Genomic DNA, 19,473 nt, shown 5'->3' on the forward strand with positions numbered 1-19,473 from the left:
CCAAGTTAAAGTTTTGTATGGAAACTTTTTATATAAGCAGTTTGAATGCCATGCTCTCCTAGGATTAAAATATATATGTATATGCACATACATGTATACACACACATACATATGCATATCTAAGTATATATGCACACACATATAAATACATACATACATATATAGTGTGTATGTATGCATATATGTGCGTATACGCACATACATGCACACATATGTATACGCATGTATGTATATATATACACACACAAAGTTTATGTTTCAAATAGTTGGTCTTTAAACCAGCCTGTCTTTTTTAAAAATTAAATTTTACTTTTAGATGTGTATTCTTTACTGACCTATCCCCCAAACCAGTCTCTCCCACCCCCAGTGAAAAAACAGGGAAAACAAACCCCCTGTTACGAACATGTATGGTGAAACAAAACAAATTCCTGCATTGCCTATGTAAAAAAAGTCCCAGTCTGTACTCTGACTCCATCGACTCTCTATAAGGGTATGAGTAGTATGCTTCCTCATGAGTCTTCTGGAACTGTGGTCCATCATTGTGTTGATTAGATTTCTTAAGACTCTCAAAGTTGTTTATCTTTATAATATTGCAATTATTGTATAATTGGGTCTTCTGGTTCTGCTCACTTCACTCTGTATCAGTTGATATAACTTTTCTCATGTTTCTCTGAAACTATCCTCTTCATCATTTCTTACAGTACAGTAATATTCGATCCCATATATATACCATAACTTCTTTAGTCATTCCTCAATTGATGGGCACTTATTTCTGTTAATACCCTCCAGTTTTTCTGTTAAGAATAATCAGAGTTAAAGGGGGATTTTGTTATTCTTTCTTAGAGTTTAGTTCTCAGGATCTATGGCCATAAAAATCTCTAGTTCCCATGTGTTAGATAATATTTCCCAGGCTTATGACTTGTAAACATCTCCACCATGTTTGTGTGGTGAGATATGGGGGTGACATAAGTAATATTTACTACACTTGAGCTGAATGATGATATTGCTAAAGTTAACCTGTGAGGCTACTGCTGACAAAATGCCTTCTTTGTCTGTTGCTTTATAAATCAAGTGGGCACCGGTCAGTGAGTGGGGATTTGGGATTTGGGTAATGCATAGAGAAATGCATGTACCTGCCTCAACTGGCCCCCATTGAGACTTGAGGGGATTTAGGGAAGTGCACAAGCTGGAATGCTGTGCTTGTCTCGACTGACACCATAGAGATATAAGGGGAGTTGCTCCCTCTTCTTGCCTGCCCCTGCAAGAGGGGTGATTAGGGGATCCTGTAGGATGCTCCTTTTATCGGGAACCCATTGAGAAGAGTAGACTAGAATAAAATAAACTAGCTTATTTAATCCCTTATTGTGACTCTGTTCCTGTCTTCCTGTCTGTCTGGATCAGGAGTGAACCTGTGCTAGTGTCCCCACCTGTCTTTCTTTGGGCATTATTATCTGTGTTAGTTAGTATTATCTGTGTGTTAGAGGCTAGAGTCCAAAAACTCCAGTGTGTCCTTTGAATCAGTCTTGAACTTTGTGTCCCTAGACCAGATAGTTATTTGAGGTGAACCTGATAGATATAATTCTAGCCCCCAAACCTTCTCAGAGACTGGAGAAAACAGCTTGGTGTTATTTCTGAGATTTCCTGCTCTTTTCTTTTTTACCTCCTCTCCACTCCCTGCTACTAGGTTATTGATGATGTGGGCACTTCTCTTGGTTCTTTCTTCAGTAGAGGCTTAGATCATATCTATCTGTGCCGTGCATGCATGACCCCTACACATTTTGAAAACCTATATGGACATAACTGTGTGACATACAGATGAGAAAACTGAAGCCCATAGAGGTTATAGTATAATTTAAGAGGTAGCACATTATAAAGGAAAAGGAGATAGAATGAGATTTGGGTTTTTTTAATCCTGATTTTGACAGTTTGTTATCTATGCATGCTGCAAAAATTGTTACCTATTTTATGACTTTATATCTGCTCTCCCCAATTAGATTCCCCAGTAACTTCAGGACAAGGACTCCATCTTACATTTCTTTTTATCCCTTATAGTGTTTAGCAAAGGGGTAGAAACCAGACTTGTGATTTTATTGGAATAGGGAAGTCAAGCGAGGAAATTCTTGGTACCAGTGTAGGCTGGGATCTTGTCTGAATCTTATACTCTCAGAGAGATGTCTAGAACAGAGGTTGGCAAACAATATACTACTGGCCAAATCTGATCCACTGCCTGTTTTCATGTGGCCTGAAAGCTGAGAACGGTTTTAATGGCAGGCTGGATTGGATAGTTTGCGGAATATCCCAAGAGATGAAGTGATGTGCCCAACATCCAACAGCCATTATAGGTGTGAGGCCTTCCTGGCTTCAAGGCCAATCCTCTATCCACTCTGATGTACTGACTCATGTGGAAAACAGAGCTTAAAAATGAGGCTGTCAGCAGATATCTCAAATCATGAATCTATACAAACAGCAATAGGAAAGTCAACACAGAGATTTAGTTTCCATCTGTTTATTTAAGACATACTTTATCTGAGTAGCGCTGTAACAATTCATTCTTTTGTCAGAAGGGGGTAGGAGGATGTGTATGGCTGTGTGTGGGGGCGGTGTATGGGCTATTATATATCGGACTGGAAGGTATTTTTTTACCCCAAAGTCAGATTGTTGGCACTACTCTTTGATGAAAGATACCAACCCCCCAAATTGCTCTAGCCCTGGAATAATTGTCCTGTAGCCTAACAGGCTTGATTTTTAGAGGTGCTCACTCAGGCATTAGGCAAATGGCCCAATAAGCAACAGCTTTTGGTATGATTGGTTTCCTTCTCTAGCTTAGCCATGCACCAAATGGGCACTCAAGAAATGTTCTGAAATGAATGAACGGTGGGATTTAGTAATAGGATGCTGTAGGGGGCAGCAGTGAGCAGCCATTTTCTGTTTCCATTAAGGATAGGGGAGGAGGGAATTGGGCTAGGATGGAGGCAAGTTTTTCCCCTGGCATTTATGGGATCTCCTATGGAGTCACCCAAGACAAGAAGTTCAAGTATGGTCCTTCTTGGAGGCGAGGAGGTGAGCTCCGTGACAGGCTGTGGCCTCTTTCTCTCCTTCATCACACTCTGGGACACACTGAGATCCCTTAACGTACTTGCTCCAAAATGGTACAAAACCCTGCTGGAGGGACACATCCTTCCATCTTTAGTCAACACACTCTGAGGGTACAACTGTTACACGGGGAGACAAGTGTCTTAAATTATGAAGTATTGGAAGAAGCTAAAATTGCCACGGGAACTAATGATGGTGGGGTCTTGCATCTTCAACATGGCCCTCACCATTCATAAACATGGTAGCTGACGTTTATATAACACTTATATATGCCAGGCAGTGTTCAGTGCTTTACAATGATCACCTCATTTGAGCCTCACAACAGCTCTGGGAAGTAGGTTCTACCATTATCTCTGTTTTATAATGAGGAAACTGAGGCAAATAGAGTTCAGTGACTTGCCCAGGGTCACACAGCTAGTATGTGTCTGAGGCCAGATTTGGACTCAGGTCTTCCTGATTCCAAGCCTGGTACTCTATCCACTGTGCTACCTGTCAAATGCCTCCCTTTCCACCCTAGGGAATTCTTATTTGCTCTGGGGGACCCTAAGAAGGCTGTTTGTTCTAGATTGTTCCACATGATCAGAAATCCTTGGCATATCCTTCATTAATTCTAGGTATTCTCCAGAAAAGTCGTGGAGAAAGTCTATTCAGGAGCAGGCTCCCTGAATGTATTTTACTACATAAAGTTCTACCAGCACCTCACGCATTACAGAAGTCTTCTTTTCCTCTGATAACTATTGACCAAAGCCTTCCTGATTCTTTCTTGTGTTTTTATCAAGAATGCCTTTGATGCATTCGTGTAAACAATATTCTGATAAAGATTTTAGAGAAATGAAAAAGTAAGCATATGGCAAACAATTACTGATTGTCACTTTAAAAAAATATCATCTGTGATATTTTAAAAAAATTTATATTGTATTTTTTCCAATTACATGTAAAATCAATTTTTAAAATTCATTTAAAATTTTTTTGGAGTTCCAAATTTTTTCCTGCCCTCCTTTTCCTCTTCCCTCATTGAAAAGCCAAGCAACTTGATATAGATTATACAAGTGCAGTTATGTAAAACATATTTTTATATTAGCCATGTTGCAAAACAAAACACAAACCAAAGAAAGAAAGACAAGAAAAATAAAGAAAGTTTGAAAAAGTATGCTTTGGTCTGCACTCAGATTCCATCAGTTTTTTCTCTGGAGGTGGATAGTATTTTTCATCGCAGGTCCTTCAGATCTTAGATCTGTCTTAGATCATTGTATTGCTGAGAATAGCTAAGTCACACACAGTTGATTGCCATACAATATTGCTGTTACTATAGACAATGTTCTCCTGGTTTGCTTACTTCAATTTGCATCAGTTCGTGTAAGTCTTTTCAGGTTTTTCTGAGAGTATCTTGCTCATCGTTTCTTAAAGCACAGCCACTTCCTAATTGATGGGTATCTCCTTCAATTTCCCAATTCTTTGCTGCCACAAAAAGAGCTGCTATAAATATTTTTTGTACATATAAGTCCTTTTTTGAGGAGAAAGAAAAGAGTGCTCAACGCACATGGATCAAGCAGGATGCAGGATGTAATCAGCCATAGACTATGCATGGATGCCTCTACAGTGGACTTATCCGTGTGCTTTTACAAAGCACCCCACCCCAACTGTGCGATATTCTGGAGCAGTGCTCCTCTCCCCTTTCCTGTTCCCTTTGCTTTTCTGTATGACAAAGATACCTCCCGACTACCTGATATCCGAGGCATTCCAGTGTGATGCTGGCCTCTCCTCCCCTACTTCTGCTCCCCTCTCCCCTATCCCATTAAACTGTATATAGACCAGTCACATAACCTGGCTAATTGCTCTGGGCTCCTATAAGAAACTGAGCTCACTGGGTATGTTACCCCAATAAATGCCCTTCTTTAACTTGGAGACTGTCCGAGTGAATTCTTTCAGGACACTAGGACCCACCTGTTTATTCCTCTTCATTTTCCTTTTCCTTTCTCAAAAATCTCTTTGGGATACAGACCTAGTAGTAGCATTGCTGGGCCAAAGGGTCTCTGATATTTTCCATTCTATGCTAGTCATAGGATCAGAGAACTAGGACTGGAAGGGAAATTAGAAGCTGTTGAATTTAACCCACTCATTTGCAGATAAAGAAACTGAGGCATGGAGAGGTTGCATTCCTCTGTCTGATCTATCCTGACCTAGCTCCACCTACCGATTCAGGATCCAGCCTCAATGCCAACTCCTCCAGGAAGTCTTCCCTGATCCTCCCATCCAGAAGTAATAGCACACATCGCTATAGTGGTTTACAAGTTACAAAGGGCTTTCTCCCTTACAAGAATCCTTTGCGGTAAATGGTGAAAAGGTGACTAATTACCATTTTGCTGATGAGGAACTGAAGGATCTAAGAGGTGAAATAACTTACCCAAAGGCACGACGCCAAGACCAATGCCTTTTGCACTGTAGCTGCTGCCAATCAGTTGAGAAGGATCTCTCCCTCTTCTGAACGCTCTTGGCAATTGAGCCTCCTCACCAGGCACCTTTTCTGCAGTGCTTTGAGCCACGGTTATACGTGACTGTGTCTGATCATCTGACCAGACTGTGAGCATGGCAAAGACGAGAGACTTTACACGGCTCATCTTTGTACCCTCAACAACTAGCACTGTGGTCTCAGATAAAGGGGGCACTCAATTCAACAAAGGAAAACAAGTGAACTAACATTTATTAAGCACCTATTTTATGTTGGGCACTTTGGGGGTTACAAAAAGAGAAACAACATACTCTCTAACTATATGGAATTTACAGTCAAATTAAAGAGATAATGAGTGAGAAAGAATAAATATGCTGAAAAATAGAATGTGGAAGGAAAAAAAAAGAAGATATTTAGACAAGGTGCTTTGAGAAATTCAAGGGAGGAGAAAACACTTTCAACGGGGTGGGGTGGGGAAGGATCAGGGAAGGCATCCTGGAAGAGGTAGCTTCTCAACTACGTCTTAAAGGAAGAGAAGCATTTCAAAAAGTAGATGTGGAAGGAGCCCATCCAGGCATGAAGACTGTCGGCACAAATGCTTGTAAGTGGGGTTGGAGAAGACAAGACAGGGAAAAAATTAGAGGTCCAGATTGGCTTGTAAGTAAGGTGGGCAAAGGGGGCCAGTATAAAGTTAGACTGAAAAGATAAGTTCAAAGTCAATTAGCATAGCACAGAGGATTGGAAGCCTGTTTTGCAGTCAGAAGACCTGAGTTCATGTTTTGCTTCAGAAACCTCACCGCTGTGTGATCCCAGCCCAATCCCCTAACCTTGCAGTGCCCCGGGGAACACTAAACTGTTGAATCCCAGAAGAGTCAATGATCGGTATTGGTAGAGGGAGTTTCCTCCAATCCATGAAATCACAGGTCCGGATAAAAAAGTTGGAGCCAGATTGTGGAGAACCTTGCGTTCCAGGATAAGGAGTCTGCGCTTTATTCTATAGGCAACAGGGAGTCATTGAAAGTCTTTGAGCAGGGCAGAGACATGATGAGACCTGTACATCAAAAAGTGACTTTCACAGTGGTGTAAATGGAGAGGGGGAGAAACTGGAAGCATACAGAACAGCAATGTGATGGTCTAGGAGAGAAGTAACAGTGGCCTAAATAGGGGAGGTCAGAAGGGATGTTTGCTGAATGACAATGATGTACAAATACTCAAAACTAATTCATTTCCTAAATTTTGCAGAGAGCTTTGTGTTATGAGAAAAAGAGTCCTGACCCAGGAGATTTGAATTTTTGAGGCCTAGCTTTGCCATTAGCAATGTGACCTTAGAGCAGTCATTTTCCCAACTCTCAACCTCAGTTTCCCTTGGATAAATGAGAGCATTGGACTATCTCTAAATTCTTCTAGCTCTAAAGCTCTCTCTATAAATTCCTTTCTCTGGGTCTGTGGAGGGTCATAATTGAAGCATGGGATGTGGTGTTCTGTTGTTCTGGCTACATTATTAAATTGCCATGAAGCCAGCCCCATGACATTCAGTCTACAGTCTAACTCGGGGCAGGCCGGGGCTTTTAGAATTCAATTTTGTGCTTGACATATTTCAGGGAGATCTTGACATTTTCTGGTAGCTTAAGTTCTTGGCCTGAATTGTATTTTTTAGATCATATTACAGGCAATCAACTTTTCACCCCATTGCAAAGAGAGGCAGTGTGTTATGGTAGAAAGAATGCTGAAGTGGAAGTTGAAGGACCTTGGTTCCAGTCCAGGCTCTGGTACTTGGTACTTGTTTGATCTTGACCAAGTCCATTCACTCCAGGATCCAACGTTTCCTCCTCTATGAAAGGAGATGTTTGGACCCGGTGCTTCCCTCCCCGTGGATATCTTTTATGGATGTTGTTATTCGTGTATGGTTTCCCCTATTAGAAGGTAAGCACTTTAAGGGCAGGGACTATTTCTCACCTTTCTTTGTATCTTCAGCACTCAGTATAGCGCTTGGCATTTAATAGTTGTTTAGTCATGTCTGACTGTGACCGCATTTGGAGTTTTCTTGGAGTGATTTGCCATTTCCTTCTCCAGCTCATTTGACGGATGAGGAAACTGAGGCAAACAGAGTTAAGTGACTTGCCCAGGGTCACACAGCCAGTGTGTGTCCGAGGCCATATTTGAACTCAGGAAGATGAGTTTTTCCGAATCCAGGCCTGGCACTCTATCCAGTGTGCCACCTGGCTGCCCTTGGCACATAGTAAGCACTTAACAAATGCCTGTTTTCTGATGATGGTGGACCGACTGACTCTAGGGTAGCTTTCAGTTCTAAATCCTGCATCTGTGGCCCAGAGGAAAGCATAAGACTATGATGATTTGTAGCCAGATGAATTCAAATTAAAAACATGTACTAGAGGTGATCTCACAGAGCCAGACTGCGTGTTTCAGGCACCCTTGTTACATGCACCTAATTGAGTTGTTATTATACTGAAACCAGATAAGGTAACCTTGCATTCTTTATCTGATATCCATCCATTTATATAATGGTACTACAGTGTCAAATTATTGCTTAAAAGGAATTGTCTCAAAATTGAGCCATTGTAACTGATGGATTAAATTGGATGCGGGAGTTGGGCAATAGCATAAATCTTTGTTCTATATAGACAGGGATGTTAGTTTTTCATCTGAACCTGCCCCTCCCGTAAAGTGTCATGTGAAGCAGTAGGGGAAAAAGTCTCTGAGCCGTTCTTTTCATCCTTTGTCGTTGTTATTCAGTCATTTCTTAACTGTGTCTGATTCTTCATGACCCCATTTGGGGTTTTCTTGGCAGAGATACTAGAGTGGTTTGCCATTTCCTTCTCCAGCTCATTTGACAGATGAGGAAACTGAGGCAAACAGCATTAAATGACTTGCCCAAAGTCACACAGCTAGTAAGTGTTTGAAGCTGGATTTGAACTCAGATCCTCCTGATGCCAGGGCTAGTGCTGTAGTCCTTGCATCACCTAGCTGCCCTGTCTTTTCCTCTTGCCACCTGTAATATCCTCATAAGCTGCTTTCCTCCTGCAGAGGCGTCCTCTGTTGTCTCAATGCAGGGTGGGCAGGGGGTGACCCTGGATTCTCTAGTGTTTGGGCAGATCTATTGAGCTAGAGAACCAGGTCAGCCACAGACTGTGTGGAGTGGGACGAGCAGCCCAACTGGGGTGTGGATCACTACCGGAGGCTGCCTCATGGAACGGACAAGAATACCAAATGGCCCCAGTTCTGATGCCATCTCCTGCTTCTGCAGGGATGGTGATGGGACAGCCTGAAAACAGAAGGAAGGTGTGGAGAACCACACGGGTCTGGCACAATCTCCAAACGTTTGCGTGACCGTTGATACTCTTAACATGTGGTCTTCGTCCACTGGAGTAACTACATCAGATGAAAGAATTGGAGGATTTCAGGGAATTCCAAATTAATTAATTTTAGGAGTTCAGCAGTCTCTAGTCCAACTTAATGTCTGAAAAAGACTCTTCCTTGCAATACACCCAACAAATGGCCATCATGCCTCTTCCATCCAATGTAGGAAGGGGAAACCATTCCATTCTGACACAGTCCAACCCGTTTTTTGGACTCTTCCTGACATTAAGTTAAATTTGCTTCTTTGCAGCTTCTAGTCATTGCTCCAAGGTAAAATAGAACAAATCTAATCCCTCTTTCGAATAACAGCCCTTCTTGTACTTGAAGACAACTCTTATGATATCCCCTTCCCCATGCTCCCTCCTCCCTCCAGCTTTCTTTTCTAGAGAATTTTCATTGATTTTCTCGAACATTCAATATACATTTATTTGGCACTAGGGACACAAAGAAGGCAGCTAGGTGGCACAATGGACAGAACACCAGCTCTGGAATCAAGAGGATCTGAGTTCAAATTCGGCCTCAGACACTAACTGTGTGACCCTGGCCAAGTCACTTAACCCTGTTTACCTCAGTTTCCTCGTTTGTCAAATGAACTGGAGAAGGAAATGCCAAACCACTCCAGTATCTCTGCCAGGAAAATCCCAAATGGGGCCACAAAGAGTAGGATATGACTGAAATGACAGAATGTCAGCAGACAGACTTGACTTCAATGTGTACCCACTTGCGGGTTATCACCACCATCTGATTCAGAGAGAAGTATTTAACAAGATCCTAAGCCAACATATTCCTTGATACTCCACGAGCTCAAGATGGTGCTCTTCACCCCCTTCCTGGTCACTCCGGAGACACTACTATAGACACCATTTACACTGCACTCAAGGCTTAGCCTCTCCCCAGATCTCCAGAATCTGCAGGAGACACAATGAAGGCTCTGGGGGAACTGGGAGACTATCCTCTCTTAGCCTGGAACTGGGATCAGTACCTTTATTTATCACTGCTTAAACCTTGTCAAATAGGACAATGAAGCTATATAAGGGATAGAGATCGGGGGGAACATGTCATGACATTTCAATTTACAGTATAATAAAAAGAGCCCTGTCTGGGCTTGATGACTCTGGCTTTGGAGTCAGCAGAGAACTAGGTTTGAATCTTGCCTCTGACACTCATTACCTTGTGTGATCTTGGCAAGTCAATTTTTTTTTTGAAGCTCAGTTTCCTCAGCTATAGAGACAGGGTTTGAATCTATGATTTTATTGGTATAAGGAACTCCCAGGTAAGGAAACTCCTTCTACCAATGCAAATCACCATCTGATCTGCAACTTACTGGTAGTCATTGCTCCAAGTTCTAAGGTAAAATAGAACAAATCTAATCCTTCTTTCATATAACAGACTTAGAAAATTGCTCAGACTACTGAATCGCTCAATAAGCATTTATTAGACATTAAGCAGTGAAGTATTATTAAGTTTCCATTATGTGCCAGGCCCTTTGCTAAGCACCAGGAATACAAAGAAAGGCAAAAAGACCATCCCTGCTCTCAAGGAACTCCCAGTCTAGTGGGGAAGACAACATGAAAACAGCTATGTACAAACAAGATACATACAGGATAAATTGGAGCTAGCGGAGAGAAGGTATGTAGCATTAATTAACTGGAAAGTTAAATGGCTTCCTGAGGGTCACAGCCATCACATGTTTGAAGCGAGACTCTATCCAGGGATTCTAGTCTTTGAAGCCAGCTCCTTCCCCGTTATGCAGCCCTGCTTCTTGTCTATAAAATGGGAATTGTAATACCTAGTGTTCACCTCATATGAGTGTTGTGAGGATCAAATGAGATCAGGTGTATAAGTGCTTCACTGACCTGAGGGCACTACATAAATGCTGGTTGTTTGGAAGATAGGTAGATAGAGTATTTATTACTCTATTATTACCATGTGATATTATAGATAATACTACACTAAATGCTATAATATAATATATCCCATATTAATTAATACATCATGTTGATATGTAATGCTATTTTAACATACATCAATATATTCTAGGCATCGTGCTAAGAACTGGGAATACAAACTCAAACAAGAAAGATGGTTCCTGCCTTCAAGGAACTTATATTCTAATAGAGGGAAGACAACACATTAAGTGGATCTGGAAAATGGGTGGAGGGTACCTGTACAGATATCTGGGAAGGGGTTAGATCTGGTTCAGGAAAATTAAAGTGAAAGCTCACCTATCAGAACCAGGTGCTCCAGAGTTTGAGTCCAGGGTTCCATTGGGGGAGGGGGCAAAGGGGATATTGAGCTGGAGCAGAGGCATGATATGCAGGTGATAATGTTGGAAGATGTGTTATTTAGGAATAGGGGTGGGACAAAGACCCCATCCCCTTTGTACTTAACATAGTCTGGAGTTTGTGGGGAAAAGAAGCATAATTTTTTAGTTGATGCTTAGTGGGGATGCCCCTCCCCTTCAAAATAGGTGCATCCACCCAAAATAAGCCAGTTATTTTGGGGGGTTTGGGATTTGGGGATTTGGGATTTGGTGGGTAATGGGGGAAGGAAGAGGACATCTTTGTATTTGCTCACAGAGAGAAAGAAACAGCACCTCAGAAAGCATTTACTCCTAGAAAAGAGACTACTCTCAATCCCTCCTCCTCTTCTATTCCACCCCAACCTCCCATCCAGTATGGTTATTTAGAAGCTTCAGTCTCTGGTCTACAGTCAATTTCTGCATTATTTATCTTTGTGAACCAAATCAATGAAGTACCACACAACACAGGATGCTGAGGGCCTCTCACATGGCTCCGGCTCCTTCCATTAGGGAATTTTCCACCCATATGATCTATTGGAGCTTTTATATTTTTCCTTCCTCTGGTGCCTCTTTCTGCTTTTCCTCCCCTTTGAACCCTTCTATGTCTTGCTTTGTGCCAGAGACCCAGTTCGGTGGGAGGATGTATAGGCACGTGCCCTTTAAAGCCCAGCTCTTGGCTGGGTGCCCAGAAGAGGAGGGGGAAGTCTTCATGGCACAGCTAAAAGAGTTTTAATTATTCATGGAACATTTATTAGTTGGGGAGACAGCCATGAAACCACCATTTGTTATTAGGCCACAAGCTATTAGGGAAATAAATTAGCTTCCCATCACCGCAGAAGTGATTTTCTCCTCTGCGGAGGGGGGGGGGGGGGTTGACTGCCTGAGGTTGGCAGTCAAGTGGGTTCAACTGTAGTAAACAGACCCCCAGAAGTATCACATTCACAGGAGAATGCTAGGGAATCAGATGAGTCTGGGACTTGCCATTGACCTTCAAGATTTTTTCTTTTCCTGGAGGAGACTCCATTTGCTTGTAAGCCATAGAGAAGGCTGATAGCAGGAAGAAGGGGAGTTTTCTTATATAGTATTTTCATCATAATGACCCTGTGTGGTTGGTTGTACAAGTGATATTATCACCAATTTACTGGTGAGGAAATGGAGAGTAAGGAAAGTTAAAAAAAACTCGCTAGTAAGTATTAGACTGGGGACTGGAACCCAAGTCTCCTGACTCCAGGCCCAGAGCATAGTCTAGCACTGCCTCTTCCCCATCAGATGCCTCCATTGTGAGAACTGTTTTTGTTAACTATAGGCTCAAGGGCCTGATACCTTAATTAGATAAGCTACTGATGAGGAAGAATTTGATAAAAATGGAAAATTCTGAGCCTTGAAATTGCTAATGTGATCTTTCCAGCTCACAATGGCCAAGGCTACTAGAGGCCTCATAGCTCTGTCATTGAGAAGCATGATGGTGAAAACAACCAGTAATTGGGATGGACCAACCAGACTGACTGCTAGACCACCCATGACTACATATATATGCATGTCTATACTTAACTACATTTTCTGAACCCGAAATATAGAATATAGTCCAATGAAGGATTGATCTTTATAATCCCAGCACTTCATACATAGTAGGTGTTTGAAAAATGGTCTTTGATTTGAATGTTGTTGAATTATAGGCACAATGGATAGTTCATTTAATAATTCCCAGAAAATCAAGAAGGCATGATTTCTATGCCTTTAGCTGTATTCACGGAGAAGCGAAGTGGTACAGTGAAGAGAGTGCTGCATCCCTGGAGTCAGGAGGACCTGAGTTCAAATCCAGCCTCAGATGCTTACCAGTTGTATAATTCTGGGCCAGCCACTTAACCCTGTTTGCCTCAGTTTCCTCATCTGTAAAATGAGCTGGAGAAGGAAATGGCAAACCACTCTAGAATCTCTGCCAAGAAAACCCCAAATGGGGTCATGAAGAGTTGGACACAATCAACAACAAAAAAAGGTGTATTCACAGATCTTGCATTTTTTTTAAGAGTGGAATGTACTTCAAAGACATACCATTCCAAAATGGAAGTGATTTCTCACAATTAATACACAATTACAGGGTGTCTCAGAAGTCTTAGTGCAGTCATAAGCTGTATGTGTGTGTATAATCTATAGGATGTACCTTTGCCTCTCACCTCCATGTACACACGCAGCTACCCCAAACAAACCAGCTATTCTGTTAGGGAAAGAGCAGGAACTCACAGGTAGAGGTAATATTAGAAATTAAATAAATAAATAGATTAAATTTAATTAATTAACTAAATTAAGAATAAAATTAGAAAGCATTCACTGCTTTCTTAGATGAAGGATTGGGGGGATGTAGGGGGCATTAGCAGCTGGGGAGATCAGGAAAGTTCTCTTGCTAGTACTTGACCTGAGATCCGAAAGAAAGTAGGTATTCTAAGAGGCAGAGGTGAGAAGAGAGAATATTCCAGGCCTGAGGTGCAGCCAGGACGAAGGCAGAGACAAGAGGGAGAACCTCACATGTGAGGAACTCTAAGGCCAGTTTGGGTTGTGATGTATATGAAGGAGATAAATGTATAAGAATGCTCAAAGGGTAGGTGGGAGCCAGACTGGGAAGGGCTTTGAAAGCCAAAACAGAGGAGTGTTTATCTGATCCTTGAATTCATAGGGAGCCACTGGAGTTTATTGACTGAGTGAGTGACGTGGTCATACCTACCTGTGCTTTAAGAATATCACCTAGCAGCTGTATGATCACTGAAATGGAGAGGAGAGACTCAAGACCAGGAGGCTGATGAAGAGGCTCCTTCGATAATTCAGGCAAGAGATAACGAAGGCTCAAATTAGGGTGTGGGCCAAGTGATGTCCAATGGACAGACACAACTAAAGCTCAGGAGAGAGAATAGGCCTGGATATAGACATTTGTGATCTATCTAGCTGTCTAAAGATAATATTAAACCCACAGGAGCAGATGTGGTCACAAATAAATAAATGAATGAATGAATAAGTATTTATCCAGAACTTAGCAAGTGTCAAACATCAAGTAAGAATATAGAAAGGGAAGAAGATGGCCAAGGACAAGAACCCTGGAGTACACCCAAAGTTAGGGGCTGTGATGTGGATGATGATATATTAAAGGGGCTGTGAGAGATGTAGACAGAAGATCCACTTTAACAAGTACAACTATTCAAAGTATGGTATGGTGGAAAAAGTACGGTATGTCACAAAAGCCCAGAGAAGAAAGATTTTCCAGGAGGAGGTCAACACTGTCGGATGCAGCAGAGAAATCAGGAAGGATGAGCATTTGGAATAAGCCATTCAATTTAGTAATCAGGAGATCAGTGCTAACTTTGGAGAGAGTAGTTTCAGTTGAGTGAAAGGGGTAAGAAACCAGATTGCAAAGGGCTGAGAAAAGAATGAATGAGAAGAGAGGAAATGGTAGCAAGAGAAGACAAGTTCTTTTAGGAATGTGGCTGTGAAAGGGAGAAGAGATATAGGATGATAGAGTTAGAACATGTTAGAGTCAAGTGAGGATTTATTTTTTTAAGACTAAGGGACATACAGCCATGTTTAAAGGTGTTGTGGAAGGAATTACTAGGTAGATGGCACAGTGGATAGAATGCTGGGTCTGGATTTAGGAAGACTCATCTTCCTGAGTTCAAATCTGGTCTCAGACACTTACTAGCTGGAGAAGTCATTTAACACTATTTGCCTCAGCTTTCTCATCTATAAAATTAGCTAGAGAAGGAAATGATAAACTATTCCAGCATCTTTGCCAAGAAAACTCCAAAGTGGGGTCCTGAAGACTCGGCATGACTGAAATGACTGAACAACAATAACAAAGATTAAAGATGTATGTGTGAGAGAGGGGAGGATTTTGGGGGCAGAAAGGGCATCAAGAGTACTTGTAAACAGATTGAATCTGGAGAAAAGGGCTACCTCTTTGTCAATGACTGGAATAAAGGAAGGAAGTCATAGGGGATGTTGTCAAGGGGGTTTGAAATATATTGGGAGCTTTTGTCAAATGACCTCTTTACTTAGTAATGAATGTGTTGAGGTCTTTAGTTATGAGAATGTGGAGAGGGTATTGTATGGGATTTCTGAAGAGAGAGGGGAGCTTTAGGATAGTGACTGTGGGGGAATGCAAATGAGAATCAATTAGGGAGGAACAAAAGGATTGCCTTGCTGTAATGAGGACCCAGTTGAGATTAGGGAACAAATCTGTTCTGCACCTAGTTAGCACCGCTGTGTAACTTTCTCTAGTCCTGCTTAGCATCCCATGGATAAGAATAATGGAAGTGGATGTTGGTTCAGGGTTGGGGTTTGGCAAGGCATGAATGGCAATAGGACAAGGGGGTGAAAGGTTAGAGAATGGAGGACGGTGTAATATTGAACTGGTAAAGACAGAGGAAGGAGGAAAGTGAGTCCAGAGCACATATGATGATCCGGGAAAAAACCGAGGGGAAAAGAACCTGAAAGTCACAGTGAAGAGGAAGAGCAGATTTAATGGGGGGAAGCATAGGGAAAAATAGAATGATAAAAGATGATCAAATAAAGGAATTTTGGATTTTTCGATCAAGGAAGTGGAATATATGGGTAATGGCAAGATCATAAATTTCTGAATCTCTCTCCCCGAAAGCTGCACACACAGGATAATGAAACCAAAGGAAATGTTCAGGCTGAAATCAGTGCTAAAACCTGTTATACACTATGTTTTCTCGTCAGGCTTCTGGGATCATAGTAACACCCTGAATGGATCTGCTGGTTTGTCTCTCCAAAAAGAATTCTAGCTGAGTGTTCTGTTAACTGAAGTTGATGTTGGAGATCAGACATCGATCTCAGGTCTCTGAGATAGCAACATTAATAGATGGTAAATGGCTTTTGATCCACAAGATACAGACTTGAAATCATCCAATAGGAAACGTTTTGGCCAATAGAAAAATTGCTACATTGGACTGACCATGGGAAGAGGGAATGGTGTGGAGTGATAGGTGGCCTGAGGCTGGGAGCTGTCCACCTGGGGCACAGTGGGGAAGGAGCGGCTGGTTCCTGGGATGTGGGATGTGGGATGTGGGGGGCATTAGAGAAACAGGATATATTGCAAACAAGAGATGAATGGGCCCTGTCTGCAGAAGCTGATCAGTCCCTGAGCTTCAGGCCTTTCAGACTTCAGCTAGGCAGATAACTGGTTGTGCTGTCATTGTGTAACTGCGATAGGCAAATTTGTTGTTACTAGCAGCAGCCTCTTTCTGAGGGAGTCAGACTGGGTGACATCCTGGCAATGAATCTCTGTGTGCTGCTCTGGGACCATGCTCCTGCTGTTTTCTTGAGCTGCTGCTGCTGCTATATTTTATTGTTATTTAACTTTGGAGCGTGTACCTTGTCTTGACGATTAAATTATAAGCTTGTTAGGTCCAAGAATCTCCATGTTGCACTTTGATTTTGCAAGCACCTAGAGGAATGGCTTATACAGTGGCTGTATAAATATTTGATTGGATTTGTACCTCCATGTCCTTCAACATGAAATTTTCAAAGCCAGATATTGTGACATATGCCAGTGATCTCAGCTACTGGGGAGGCTGAGGCTGTTGGGTTTCTTGAGATCAGTAATCGGGAACTTCAGGGACTATGCCAATCTGGTGTCTGCATTGGCTGATATCAATATGTTAAGCCCCTGGGAGCAGGGTGTCCCCTGCCCCAGGTTGCTTTAAGGAGGGACAGATCAGATTAGAAATGGAGCAAGTCAAAGCTTCTGTGCTATTCAGTAGTGAGGTCAAGCCAAGGAATGACTTCTGTACTTCCAGCTGGGACTAGACAAGGAGACTCAGTTTTTTTTTTTAAAGAAAGTTGTAAAGTGCCTACTATGGATTTAACAATGTGCTAGGTACTGAGGGGTGGTGGCAGAGAGAAGCACAAAAGAAGGAGGCATTAGAATCCCTGCCCTCAAGAAGTTTACAATCTAGTTTTGTAGGTAACATGGAAAGTTATGGAAAAAATATGGATGAGAGAGTTGACATGGTGCTCTCTAAGGACCCTTCCAGTGCTAATATTCTAGAGGTTATGATTTTAAGTAGGAAAACAATAGAATGTAAAACAAATTATTCAGAGACTGCTGAAGAACTTGAAAGCTGAAGAATTTTTGGGGAGGGAGAGGAGGGTGCCTAAGGGAACCTTTGTCCCACAGAAGAAGCAAGGATATAGGCAACTATCTTTTTTCCAGACCCACTTCCTGGGAAATCCCACTTATTTTCCCCTAAGCAAAAGATTTTAAGTTGATGACTTTAGCACACATGTGCCTTCTATGACTGAGACATTTCCAGGGGCTGAAAGGATTTTGGTATTCTACAGGTACCTCAAGCTCAACATGTCTAAAAATGAGTCATCTTTCCTTGGAACCCCTCTCCTCTTCTTGGCTTCTTTGTCTTTGTCAATGGCACCGATTTTCCCCCTACATTTCCATACTTATCACCTCAGAGCCATCATTGACTCCTCCCTTTGACTTCTCCTTGTCCCACATTATCTAATTAGGAGCCAGGTCTTATCAATTGTTATCCACATTAGTTTTATTACCCTCCTTCAGGCCCTCATTACTTCTCTCTATCTCTTTTTGGAGGGGGAAGGCAGGGCATTTGGGGTTAAGTGACTTGCCCAAGGTCACATAGTAAGTGTGTCAAGTGCCCTCCTTACTTCTCACACAAATATAGTGGTAATGTTTTAAGCCGGCTTCCTGTCCTTACCCTGTACTACTTTAATCCATACTATGTTGCAAACTGAGGTACGTTCTCCAAACAAAATCAGTTTATTAACAGTAACTGTTAACAAAGCAGGTCAGATTCCCAACCTCAGTAAAGCCAATGACCCCACCCCCATAAGAAAAGGGGTGTCCCTTTTTATTAACATGCAGGAAAGTAGAGGGTCTAGGTGGTTGGGGGAGCATTACAATTGGCTATACTTGGGAAAATGCATTGGCATTCAGATGTGGTTAATCATTCCCCTCTCTGACAATTAAATGTTAATTGTTTTATGGGACTCATCTAGGAGACCAGAACCACTTGATTTGATCTCCACCGAGGGGAGATCAGATTTCTCCTAATTGCTACAAGGAGGGGCAAAGATAGAAAACTTGTCTTTTGTGGAGGGTAGCACCAGATTAAGCTGTTTGGAGTTTACAGACAACAAGCAGATGTCCTAGGGGCTAACTGCATGAATGATAACAACGTTCTTTTTCAACCACACCTAACGCTAGCTACATTATAGAGCTATAGAACTGAGAAATGTGCCTTGACAAAATAGGCAATATGGTGAATCAAAGAATAGAATCAATACAGTAGAAATTAGAGCCAACATCAATTTTTATCTTTTCACATAGTGCACAATTCTAATAATGTCATCCCAATGCTCAAAAGCCTTTAGTGAATCCATACCACCTACTGAATTATGTAGCCATTCAAAGCCCTCTACAATCTGCCTCCAACTTACCTCTCCACACCTATTTCACCTTAAACTCTTGTGCCCTCAAGTGCCATATGTTCCAATCAAATTGGGTTACTCATTATTTCTTGAATATTCCCTTGCTTTTTCCTGTCTTTGTCCACAGTATGCCTTATTCCAGCGTATTCCTTTGTCATCTCTACTTGTTCAGATATTACTGGTCCTTCAAAGCCCAGCTCACATGTCCCTTCTTCCTAAAAGTCTTCTCTGGTCCCCTTGTTGTTGTTAGTAACCCTTCTCACATCTGAAATTTATACCATTTTGATTATACATTCTCATTTGTCATATTCAAATTTGTTTTGCATTTATCTCTGGGCATATCTTATTACCCCTAGTAGATGATAAGTTCCTAGTGGCCAGAAACAGTCTTATTTATCTTTCTATCCCTCCAGGGATTATGTAATCTCTCTCTCTCTACTTTTTTCTCTTTCTCCTTTCTCTTTCTCTTTGTCTGTCTCTGTTTGTCTGTCTCTTTCTCTTCCCCTTCTCTCCCCCCCACCCCGACTCTGGTGGACCAATGATTTCCCTGGTGTAAGTGATGAGGGTTTGGGGTGAGAGGTGCTCGACACCCCATAGTACCAACACACTGGGTCCTGCCGAAAGAATTTGACTCAAGCTTTCTCAGTCAAGGGAAAAGATAAAGTTTATTAAGAGTTTGCCAAATAGGCCTGCCCCAAGACATCCCACCCCTTGAGACACCTGTAAGGAAAGAGGGCCAGATCAATCTGAGCTAGATTGGATCTGACCAACTTCATGGAGG

This window comes from Trichosurus vulpecula, chromosome 1 (assembly GCF_011100635.1).
Source record: "Trichosurus vulpecula isolate mTriVul1 chromosome 1, mTriVul1.pri, whole genome shotgun sequence".
NCBI lineage: Eukaryota > Metazoa > Chordata > Mammalia > Diprotodontia > Phalangeridae > Trichosurus > Trichosurus vulpecula.